Source organism: Panulirus ornatus, chromosome 47 (genome assembly GCF_036320965.1).
Source record: "Panulirus ornatus isolate Po-2019 chromosome 47, ASM3632096v1, whole genome shotgun sequence".
In the NCBI taxonomy this organism is placed as follows: Eukaryota; Metazoa; Arthropoda; class Malacostraca; order Decapoda; family Palinuridae; genus Panulirus; species Panulirus ornatus.
In genome coordinates, this window is record NC_092270.1 from 7,319,298 (window position 1) to 7,332,068 (window position 12,771).

Genomic DNA, 12,771 nt, shown 5'->3' on the forward strand with positions numbered 1-12,771 from the left:
TATATATATATATTATTTTTTTTTTTTATTATACTTTGTCGCTGTCTCCCGCGTTTGCGAGGTAGCGCAAGGAAACAGATGAAAGAAATGGCCCAACCCCCCCCATACACATGTATATACATACGTCCACACGCGCAAATATACATACCTACACAGCTTTCCATGGTTTACCCCAGACGCTTCACATGCCTTGCTTCAATCCACTGACAGCACGTCAACCCCGGTATACCACATCGCTCCAATTCACTCTATTCCTTGCCCTCCTTTCACCCTCCTGCATGTTCAGGCCCCGATCACACAAAATCTTTTTCACTCCATCTCTCCACCTCCAATTTGGTCTCCCTCTTCTCCTCGTTCCCTCCACCTCCGACACATATATCCTCTTGGTCAATCTTTCCTCACTCATCCTCTCCATGTGCCCAAACCACTTCAAAACACCCTCTTCTGCTCTCTCAACCACGCTTTTTTTATTTCCACACATCTCTCTTACCCTTACGTTACTCACTCGATCAAACCACCTCACACCACACATTGTCCTCAAACATCTCATTTCCAGCACATCCATCCTCCTGCGCACAACTCTATCCATAGTCCACACCTCGCAACCATACAACATTGTTGGAACCACTATTCCTTCAAACATACCCATTTTTGCTTTCCGAGATAATGTTCTCGACTTCCACACATTCTTCAAGGCCCCCAGGATTTTCGCCCCCTCCCCCACCCTATGATCCACTTCCGCTTCCATGGTTGCATCCGCTGCCAGATCCACTCCCAGATATCTAAAACACTTCACTTCCTCCAGTTCTTCTCCATTCAAACTCACCTCCCAATTGACTTGACCCTCAACCCTACTGTACCTAATAACCTTGCTCTTATTCACATTTACTCTTAACTTTCTTCTTCCACACACTTTTCCAAACTCAGTCACCAGCTTCTGCAGTTTCTCACATGAATCAGCCACCAGCGCTGTATCATCAGCGAACAACAACTGACTCGCTTCCCAAGCTCTCTCATCCCCAACAGACTTCATACTTGCCCCTCTTTCCAAAACTCTTGCATTTACCTCCCTAACAACCCCATCCATAAACAAATTAAACAACCATGGAGACATCACACACCCCTGCCGCAAACCTACATTCACTGAGAACCAATCACTTTCCTCTCTTCCTACACGTACACATGCCTTACATCCTCGATAAAAACCTTTCACTGCTTCCAACAACTTTCCTCCCACACCATATATTCTTAATACCTTCCACAGAGCATCTCTATCAACTCGATCATATGCCTTCTCCAGATCCATAAATGCTACATACAAATCCATTTGCTTTTCTAAGTATTTCTCACATACATTCTTCAAAGCAAACACCTGATCCACACATCCTCTACCACTTCTGAAACCACACTGCTCTTCCCCAATCTGATGCTCTGTACATGCCTTCACCCTCTCAATCAATACCCTCCCATATGATTTACCAGGAATACTCAACAAACTTATACCTCTGTAATTTGAGCACTCACTCTTATCCCCTTTGCCTTTGTACAATGGCACTATGCACGCATTCCGCCAATCCTCAGGCACCTCACCATGAGTCATACATACATTAAATAACCTTACCAACCAGTCAACAATACAGTCACCCCCTTTTTTAATAAATTCCACTGCAATACCATCCAAACCTGTTGCCTTGCCGGCTTTCATCTTCCGCAAAGCTTTCACTACCTCTTCTCTGTTTACCAAATCATTTTCCCTAACCCTCTCACTTTGCACACCACCTCGACCAAAACACCCTATATCTGCCACTCTATCATCAAACACATTCAACAAACCTTCAAAATACTCACTCCATCTCCTTCTCACATCACCACTACTTGTTATCACCTCCCCATTTGCGCCCTTCACTGAAGTTCCCATTTGCTCCCTTGTCTTACACACTTTATTTACCTCCTTCCAGAGGTGCAACTGGAGGGATGTCTGATCATTATCTTGTGGAGGCTAAGGTGAAGATTTGTATGGGGTTTCAGAAAAGAAGAGTGAATGTTGGGGTGAAGAGGGTGGTGAGAGTAAGTGAGCTTGAGAAGGAGACCTGTGTGAGGAAGTACCAGGAGAGACTGAGTACAGAATGGAAAAAGGTGAGAACAATGGAAGTAAGGGGAGTGGGGGAGGAATGGGATGTATTTAGGGAATCAGTGATGGATTGCGCAAAAGATGCTTGTGGCATGAGAAGAGTGGGAGGTGGGTTGATTAGAAAGGGTAGTGAGTGGTGGGATGAAGAAGTAAGAGTATTAGTGAAAGAGAAGAGAGAGGCATTTGGACGATTTTTGCAGGGAAAAAATGCAATTGAGTGGGAGATGTATAAAAGAAAGAGACAGGAGGTCAAGAGAAAGGTGCAAGAGGTGAAAAAAAGGGCAAATGAGATTTGGGGTGAGAGAGTATCATTAAATTTTAGGGAGAATAAAAAGATACATATATATATATATATATATATATATATATATATATATATATATATATATATATAATCTTTTTTTTCTTTTAAACTATTCGCTATTTCCCGCGTTAGCGAGGTAGCGTTAAGAACAGAGGACTGGGCCTTTTTTGGAATATCCTCACCTGGCCCCCTCTGTTCCTTCTTTTGGAAAATCAAAAACAAAACGAGAGGGGAGGATTTCCAGCCCCCGCTCCCTTCCCTTTTAGTCGCCTTCTACGACACGCAGGGAATACGTGGGAAGTATTCTTAATCCCCTATCCCCAGGGTACCATTTTTTTTTTTTTTTTTTTTTTAAATATATATATATATTTTTTTTTTTTTTTTTTTTTTTTTCAAACTATTCGCCTTTTCCTGCATTAGCAAGGTAGCGTTTAATTCAGTTAAACATGTTGAAAACCTAATCATTTATATTTTTATCTTTCATTTTGTTATAAAGAAGATAGACAGGATAGGATTTCATCATAAGATATCTTGCATAGCTTCATCATTTATCCCTGGGGATAGGGAAAAAGAATGCTACTTGTATATCACCTGAGTGTCATAGATGATGACTGTGGAGGGCTGGAAAACTTTCCCTCCTCAATTATTATTTTCCAAAAGAAAGAGCAGAGGAGGGAGCTAAGTGTGGATTTTTCTTCTAAATTTTGGTTGTTTTCCTTGATGCTACCATATTCATTTGGAAAACAGCAAACAGATATGAAAGAAAAGGAATGCTTATGATTGGGCTTGATTTAGGTTTTTAGTTTTATGGAACAGAATATAGGTATGCATACTGATAGAATAGGCATGGTTCTGATATATTCATACATTAATGATAAAAATCCCTGAATAGATTGTTTAGAATTATTCAATTCTTCCTGTGAAAAGGGACCTCTGGCTGATTCATGCTACAAGCACACCACTATAGTTTTGGGTATTACTTCATTTTATATTTGATATCTGTAACAGTAAACTAGTATTAGATATGTTTTGTTGGTAATATTGTTGGTTACTGCTGCCTTTAAGGAAATTTTTTTTATGTATTTATCACTTCTTAGTGCTTATAACTTTAATTATTAATATTAGAATTACTATATGATCACAATGATGAATAATCAACAGCTAGACATAATCATTACTTTATAGATTTGAAAGTAATCTTGGTCGTATAGAATTTGGAAAGTGATAAACATCTCGACTGATTTAGAGAATTGAATATGGCAGTTTGAGATGATTCTCTAAATATCCAAATAAGCATAAAGACTGTATGACAATGGGTATTACAGAGCTAATATTGAATAACTGTGTTTATTTATTATGTTAATTTTATTACTTTTTTCAGTTCAAAGTGAAAGATAATCTTAAATCTTCCAGGATTTATTTTATTCACCAAAAAGTATTAAACTGGAATTTGAAAAATAATGATATAGTGTGTAGGTAAGCCACAAGATAGAGGTACTATTCTTACCTATCAATACATATAATGAGATTTTGCCATATGGCAGGGCTAGCACATAAGAAAGCTAACACTGGATAACTGGGATAACGTTTATGCTAAGAGATTATCTTAATGTGGAGTATACTATTCTGTAGATAGAAGTTGGTATGACGGGTTCCTAGCCGATGCACCTTACAAAAGACAAAGGTGTACCAGATCATACCCCTTGACTCCTTAGTGTGGGGATTGAAGGTAGGCTGGTGATGACGTACCCTGTATTTGTATGAATGGCAAAATTCATTGGCTGAATGTGGTTTGTAACAAAATGACATTGATATGAGGAATAGAATTAAAGGCCTCCTCAGTCACCCCTCCTTAAAAAAAGAAAACAACTTAAATTTTGTGTTTAGTATCACTACATTTTATGTCATTAGGGTGATTTGTTAGTTTTATTAAATCATTTCTAAATCTTTATTGAATCAGTAAATTTAATGATTTAATAGAAGAATGAAGATGAGAGCTTCTGTTTTCATTAGATTAATACAAGAATATTGTTTTACCATGTATGTTGAATTTCCTTTTTTTAACAGTGTCTCTGTTTTCATTGTTCAGTTAATTGTTTTTGCAATACAGAGCTGGGGGTTAGACTCTCATGGGGCTCCATCTTGAACTTTGTCATACAATTCCCTAAACTGTACGGGTCTGCTTTCACAGTTTGATTACACAATTTGTATAATTCATATGCTATTCTTATGTCTGAATTATAAAAAGTGTAGTGCTTATTTATGTTTAATGAGCATTATGACTGTGAAGACCAGTGTAATACAAAACTCTAAACTTTTGCTCAGCTTAAATTGAGAGAATCCATAATGCAGCAGCCCAACTATTTTCTGTGGTTCAGTGGAAGACATATCCTACATGCTACTTTTATCCATGAAATAAAGAAGATTATTACCATGCCATGACTCATACTTAAAGGAAACTATGTCAGACAAAGTTATTACCTGCAAATGGGAAATTGTTTGCATTGAAATGTAAATTCAGATGGAATCCTTGTGATGTGGAAATGGTTATTCTGTTGTAAGAAATTAGGGCCACAGTAAAGAAACAACTGATGGAGTTTCTTAAAACACATGATGCAGGACCATAGAGTACAGGAAACTAATGCACTCTACCAGGAGTCATTCATTAGGATGTCTCCTTATGTGCTGTAACTTCAGGGTTAAACATCTCTCGATGGGAAGCTTCATTGCACTTTCCAACCTTGTCAAAAAATCCACTTTACTATAAGTAGGTGTAGAGACTCTTTATTAAGCTGCTTGAGATTCTGGTGATTAATTGTCTCTGTATTGAAGTCTTGAGGAAACTTTTTTATGGTAAAGACTGTAGACCTACACACCATCATTAATGCTACACAGGGCCACTAAGATGGGGCCCTAGGTAAAGGTTGGTAAATGGCCCTCCAGGGTTCTTTAAGAGAGGGGGCTGGAGGTCCTACTTGATAGGAAAGATGGCACCAAATGATACTTTATAAAGCTTATATATATTATACTCTGGTTATACCATCAGTTACTTTATTAGTATTTTAAGGTTTCTTCTCCTCTTCAGTGCCTCCCCTGAGGCCTGGGCTCTAAGTATTCTGCCTCAGTATCCCCACCCTGTAGGTGGGCATGGTGCTACATCAGCTGGTTATGATAGAAGATGAAACCATTTCCACCCTATTCGTAACCACCTATGCCACCTCAAAGTGCTTAACCAGTCCTAAGATTGGACAATTTCCCTTATCTTGATCTTACCCAGCCTTGTCTAGGTGACCCTGTGACCTAGGTCTTTGATCTTTTAACCTTGAAGGAGAGAATGATTGAGTTTTGTGTTGCCCCTTTGTTGTTACTACTTGATCTTTTAATGTATAATCTGATGTGGCTGGGGCTTGTCAGGTTGCCTTCGCCTAGGTGAATTGACTAACCACTCATCTCTGAAATTTTGGCAGACAAACAAACAGATGACAGAAAACTTATCATACTTCTCATAATGCCTCAAAGAAGCACTATGGTAAACCTTTAGATGTGAATCTTGTAGCTTACAAAGGTCTTAATCAGCTCAACTTGTCAAGGCAAAAACGTCTATAGCCCATGACATCAGTAGTTGTAGCAGTGCAATTGAACCTCTGTAATGGTAGGGATCTTCTTTACCTATGTTGAGAAGGTTTATAAAAGTATACAAACAAAGAAATTGTTTCAAACCAGCATCAAATGACAAAAATCTATCACCTTGCCTTCTATTCAATCGTAGTGGAATGTACTTATTGTCCTTACAAGCTATATAGATAGGGTGCAGCTGGGATTCAGATCAACTCGGCATTGTCAGAATATTTGGTCTTAACTAGACAGATGTTGGAAAAGCTATGGAGGCTGTGGCACTTGCTACCTGGCTTGCTGGGCTGTTTGTAAGTATCCATGGACTGAAAAGTACTGACATTCCGTTGCAAATCAAAAAACATACATGAGTAAAGGTATTAAGAATGTGGTGTATAACAAAACAACAGACCAACAATTATAGTGCTTGAGACACCTAGCAAAGAGGGAAGAGAGACTCAGAAGTTGATACATTGCAAACATGGACTATGTTGGATAAAATGATGAATAAATGTGAATGTCAAAGAATATGACTGATTCTATGGTGGTCACTAAAAAGAAATATCTTGCCATGATTATGGCAGTATGTGGAAATAATGGATTCACAGAAGTGTTGTGAGGTGGACAGAGAATGTTCATGTGGAGACTCTTGAATGCTATTACTGAATGCTAATGATGTTAGAGTGTTGGTAGGTTTTTGATATGTGCTAATGAAGAGACTGATTGATAAACACACATGCTTCAGGGATGTGAGAAGCTTTGTGGATTGCATCACCTTACAGGCTCTGAAGTTGGGTTGATTCATTGTTACTGAAGTTCAACCTGAGTCAATGTAAAGTACTTAGGATGGGTCGCAGTGAAGGAAGGCCAAGATATGATTATCACCTAGCAGGAAACGAGAGAAAGAATGGGCAGTTGCTACAGTTCTGCATTAGGAAAACAGTTAAGGAGACCAACTGTTTGTTAGCAATATTAGAATAGCATTCAAGGTCATAGATTAGGATTTATTCAGCAAGCTATTTGTATTATCCATGAGGCCAAAACTGGAATATGTTTATCTAGGTTGGTCATCACACCTAAAGAAGCACAAAGAGCTAATAGAGAATGCCCAGAGGAGAACAGCAAGGATGGTACCTGATCACAATTTTGAAGTTATAATAATCAATTGACAATGTAAAGAGTGAACAGTTCTTCAAGAGATTAACAAATGGGTATAATATGAAATTAAGGAAGAATTTGTTATAGAATGAGAAAGTACTTTTATGGGATAAGTGTGGTAGATGAATGGAAAGAATGACTGAAGACATGATTAATGCAGACAGCATAAAGAAATTTAAGAAGATGTAAGATGAGAATGTTGAATGTATAAATTATCTATACCAGCATGTCACTGAGCAAACTAATTTCAGAGGACCTAATGCACCGTCATTACTAAATCTCAATCCTGTACAAAAGGGAAGCTGGACTATCAGAAGTCATTTGACACCATACATATAGAAGCCCGATTAAGAAGCTGGATCACTAAGCAAGAATAAGTGGGAAACAACTACATTGGATAGAAGATTATCTCAGTGGGAGGAAACAAAGAATGCATGTTAGAAGAGCCTCTTCCAAGTGGAATGAGGTGACCAGTGGAGTACCACTGGGTTCAGTTGTGGGACCATACTTTTCTTTATTTTATAGTGATGACATGCCTTAAGGTATGGAATTCTACCTGAATATGTTTGCAGGTAAAGCATAGGCCATGAGGGAAGTGAAAAGTGAGGAAAATTGTATTGGCTTACAAGGGGACCTAAACAGACTCCAGACTTGATCTGAAATGTTTGATGAAATTCATCCAGAGCAACTGTAAAGTATTGATGATGAGACAAGTTAAAAACAGTCTCATTATGATTATTTCTCAGCAGGAAATAAGCTTCAGGATTGTGTATGTGAGAAGGAATTAAAAGTAGATGTTATCACTGACCTAAACCAGACTTTTGTATGAGAATAGTGAAGGAGGCAAACTGTCTTTTGGAAAATATCAGAATAACTTTCAAGTATATGGATAAGGAGATACGTAGCAAGCTATTCATATCCTGCATAATGCCAAAACTAGAATTTTGCTTCTCAAGTTTGGTCACCAGACCTGAAGAAGCACAAAGAATTCATAAAGGAGGTCCAAGGGAGGGCAATAAAGATGGTACCAGAGTTAAGAAAGCTAAGCTACAGGGAAAGGCTGGACACTTTAAATCTACCCGTCTTGGAAAAGAGATGAGTGTGGGGTGATCTTATCACAACTTTAAGGTTATAAAAGAGATCAACAAAATGGACAGTGAACTGCTCTTTCAGAGATATAGGGATACAGCACTCACAGGATCTAAAATGAGATTAAGAAACTTGTAAATGAGGATTTAAAGAAATACTTTCATAGGATAAAAGAGGTGAATGAATGGAACAGAGTGACTGAGGATAATGGTTAATGCATACAGCAGATATAAATTTTTGAGGTTCTGTGATAGTAGAGTGTTCAAGATATGGGGAACCCATGAGTTTAAAACTTCCTCCCCACATAGTACTAATAGGTAATTACACATAGTAACCTGGATACTGAGAATATCATATATGATGCACCACTTGGAAATAGCAGGCATGTTATGCTAAAATTTGATTATTTGATAATGAGGACATGATAGCAATGATATCTGACTCGTAGAGGAGATAAGATTGGGGGAATTTTGTAGAACTCGACAAGTTCTGTGGTACCATCGAGTTCAGCAGCCAAAAACCAGGGCATTGTGGTGGAAGTTCTGTAAGATTTATGAGGAAGGAGCTGGTACTGTGTATTGTTAACTCGACCCTTAAATACACAGGGAAGATTAAAAGAGAGGTGGTGTGGATCAGTCAAAGAAGTCAAAAAGCAAAAGGAGCTTAGAAATGGGCTGAGAAAGAGATCTAAGCAGCATCCCAGCTAGACAACATTTGTATGGTATAAGGAAGCACAGAAAGAGTATGACAGGATATTAAAGGAGGAACAGAAAAAATACTGCTGGCGACAATCCAAAACTTATTTTCATGTTCATCAGGAGTAGATTGTCAGTTGATATAGCAGGTAAGAAGGCTAAGGGATTAAGTGAAAAAAGCTGTGAAGTGTGATGTAAAGAAATGTTAGGAAGTGAATGACAAGTTCAGAAGTGTTTTTCTTGTAACTAATTCAACTCCAACATCAGTGAGATAGAATGGGGAGACTTTGAAAGTACTAAAATATATAGAAAAGACATTTAACAAAACACTTAAGTGTATTAACATATATAAAGCTCATGGTCTTGTGATATTTTTGCATATGCAGTGAAGATATATGCAGGTATACTTGACACACCACTCCCAAATATTGTACAAGAAGTTGCTGGGGAAAGGTAAAGTACCTAGGGAGTGGAAAAGGATAAACATAATGCCTCCCTTTAAGAAAGGAGACTGAGAGAAGGCACTAAACTGCAGACCAGTCTCTCACTTGTGTATTGTGTAAAGTACTAGGAAAGATGAGCAAAAGGCAAATGGATGACATCTTGCAAAGGAGAAATAGATAAGTGAGAAACAGCATGATTTCAGCGGAAGATCATGTGTAACAAACCTCTTAGATTTCTATAAGAGACCAAGTTCTGGTATGATCATAAGAATTGGATGAAGCTCTTGTGCCTGGACGGCCAGAAAGCATATGACAGCATGCCATGCAGGAGGCTAATAAAGTTGAGGGATCTTCAGGCAGCAGTAAGGAGGATACTTCTTTGGTGGACAGAATATTTTATTGGAAGGGAACAAAGTATGCATGTTAGGAAAGCCTTGAAATAGGATGGGGTCACTGTTGGCATGTTGCAGGTGTCTACTCTGGGACCACTGCTTTTAATGGTCCATGTAAATGAATTCTCAAAAGGATTGGATTCCCTCTGTAACATATTTGCTGATGATGCCAGTTATGACACAGGTAAAAGTGAGGATGATTGCATCAACCTGCAAGGGGAATTAGATAAGCTCCAGAGATGGTGTAATATATTGTTGTTGAAATTCAGTCCATGAATTCAAGGTAATGAAACTGGGTTACAGTGAAAGAAGACCTTGATGTGAAAATTAGCCAGCAGGAAATAAGCTGAAGGAATGTGAATTTTAGAGGGAAATAGGAATAGACATCATCCGTAAACTGTCGCCAGAGTAAATAGGGATAGACGTCAACCCTAACCTGTCGCCATAGTGCCATCTAAGGAGAACAGTAAGGGAGACGCTCTATCTGTTGGCAAACATTAGAATGATGATAGATTACATGCATATGGGGATTTTCAGTAAGCTGTTACAGTTAATTCTAAACATGAATTTATTTCTTAAGTCTAGTCAGTACAATTAACCTTTGAGCCATGGAATACCTCTGAGATGATGCTCATCCTGTGAAATAAAAAAAAAACTATCACAGCAGTGGTGAAATTTCTATATTTGAGTGAGTCTGTGTTTGGAGAGCCAAGGGCCTCTGAGTAGTCTATGACACTGATTGCTGGGTCACTAAGATATTTGGATTTTCTGTTTACCATAATGAAATGAAAGAAATGCATGTAAAAGTAAAGGATATGTACAAACAAGTGAGCTGACATAAGTGATACACCAAGGCATATAAGTTAAGTTAATATGTAGATCTGATGGAGGCAGTGTTGGGATGGTAGAGGAAGAGTGAAAGAGGATGAAGTTATAGTTGGAAAGTAAGCTTCATGAGCAAATTAAATGATGACATTTATTACTGTTTATGAAAGTCATACATGTAGATGGCTTTGTAAGACACTGAATTTGATGCATACAGTAAATCGTCCAGTAGAGGCGGTGGTGGCATGATGGAGGAACGGTAGAGGGAAGGCATAATATGTGGGTGAGCCTCTTGGTGCAGGTTCACTATATGACACGTATCACTGCCAATTGTTGCAGTGCTATGTACACATATTTACACATAATCAGATATAATTACACATTCAGTTTTTCTTTTGCATGTGCATGTTCACTATTTCCTGCATGAACAAGGTACCGTCTAGAATAGATGACTGAGTCTTAGAGGTTAAAGATCCTCATTTGGTTCTCTCGTCTTTCATTTTCCCCTCATCTCTAAAAGGGGAAACAGGAGGAGTTGCACGGGGAGTGCTCATCCTCCTCGAAGGCTCAGATTGGGGTGTCTAAATGTGTGTGGATATAACCAATATGAGAAAAAGGAGAGATAGGTAGTATGTTTCAGGAAAGGAACTTGGATGTTTTGGCTCAGTGAAACTAAGCTCAAGGGTAAAGGGAAAGAGTGGTTTGGGAATGTCTTGGAAGTAAAGTCTGGGGTTAGTGAGAGGACAAGAGCAAGGGAAGGAGTAGCACTACTCCTGAAACAGAAGTGGTGGGAGTATGTGATAGTGTAAGAAAGTAAACTCTAGATTGATATGGGTAAAACTGAAAGTTGATGGAGAGAGATGGGTGATTATTGGTGCATATGCACCTGGGCATGAGAAGAAAGATCATGAGAGGCAAGTGTTTTGGGAGCAGCTGAATGAGTGTGTTAGTGGTTTTGATGCATGAGACCGGGTTATAGTGATGGGTGATTTGAATGCAAAGGTGAGTAATGCGGCAGTTGAGGGAATAATTGGTATACATGGGGTGTTCAGTGTTATAAATGGAAATGGTGAAGAGCTTGTAGATTTATGTGCTGAAAAAGGACTGGCGATTGGGAATACCTGGTTTAAAAAGCGAGATATACATAAGTATACTTATGTAAGTAGGAGAGATGGCAGAGAGCGTTATTGGATTACGTGTTAATTGACAGGCGTGCGAAAGAGAGACTTTTGGATGTTAATGTGCTGAGAGGTGCAACTGGAGGGATGTCTGATCATTATCTTGTGGAGGCTAAGGTGAAGATTTGTATGGGTTTTCAGAAAAGAAGAGTGAATGTTGGGGTGAAGAGGGTGGTGAGAGTAAGTGAGCTTGGGAAGGAGACCTGTGTGAGGAAGTACCAGGAGAGACTGTGTACAGAATGGAAAAAGGTGAGAACAATGGAAGTAAGGGGAGTGGGGGAGGAATGGGATGTATTTAGGGAATCAGTGATGGATTGCGCAAAAGATGCTTGTGGCATGAGAAGAGTGGGAGGTGGGTTGATTAGAAAGGGTAGTGAGTGGTGGGATGAAGAAGTAAGAGTATTAGTGAAAGAGAAGAGAGAGGCATTTGGACGATTTTTGCAGGGAAAAAATGCAATTGAGTGGGAGATGTATAAAAGAAAGAGACAGGAGGTCAAGAGAAAGGTGCAAGAGGTGAAAAAAAGGGCAAATGAGAGTTGGGGTGAGAGAGTATCATTAAATTTTAGGGAGAATAAAAAGATGTTTAGGAAGGAGGTAAATAAAGTGCGTAAGACAAGGGAGCAAATGGGAACTTCAGTGAAGGGCGCAAATGGGGAGGTGATAACAAGTAGTGGTGATGTGAGAAGGAGATGGAGTGAGTATTTTGAAGGTTTGTTGAATGTGTTTGATGATAGAGTGGCAGATATAGGGTGTTTTGGTCGAGGTGGTGTGCAAAGTGAGAGGGTTAGGGAAAATGATTTGGTAAACAGAGAAGAGGTAGTAAAAGCTTTGCGGAAGATGAAAGCCGGCAAGGCAGCAGGTTTGGATGGTATTGCAGTGGAATTTATTAAAAAAGGGGGTGACTGTATTGTTGACTGGTTGGTAAGGTTATTTAATGTATGTAT

The 12,771-nt window shown here is 38.8% G+C and overlaps 1 protein-coding gene across 3 annotated transcripts in view; it reads left to right on the forward strand.

Moving 5' to 3' along the window:
- Positions 1–12,771, forward strand: part of LOC139763493 (uncharacterized) — a 120,384-nt gene that overhangs the window by 69,166 nt on the left and 38,447 nt on the right. The gene's annotated exons all lie outside the window — the stretch shown is intronic.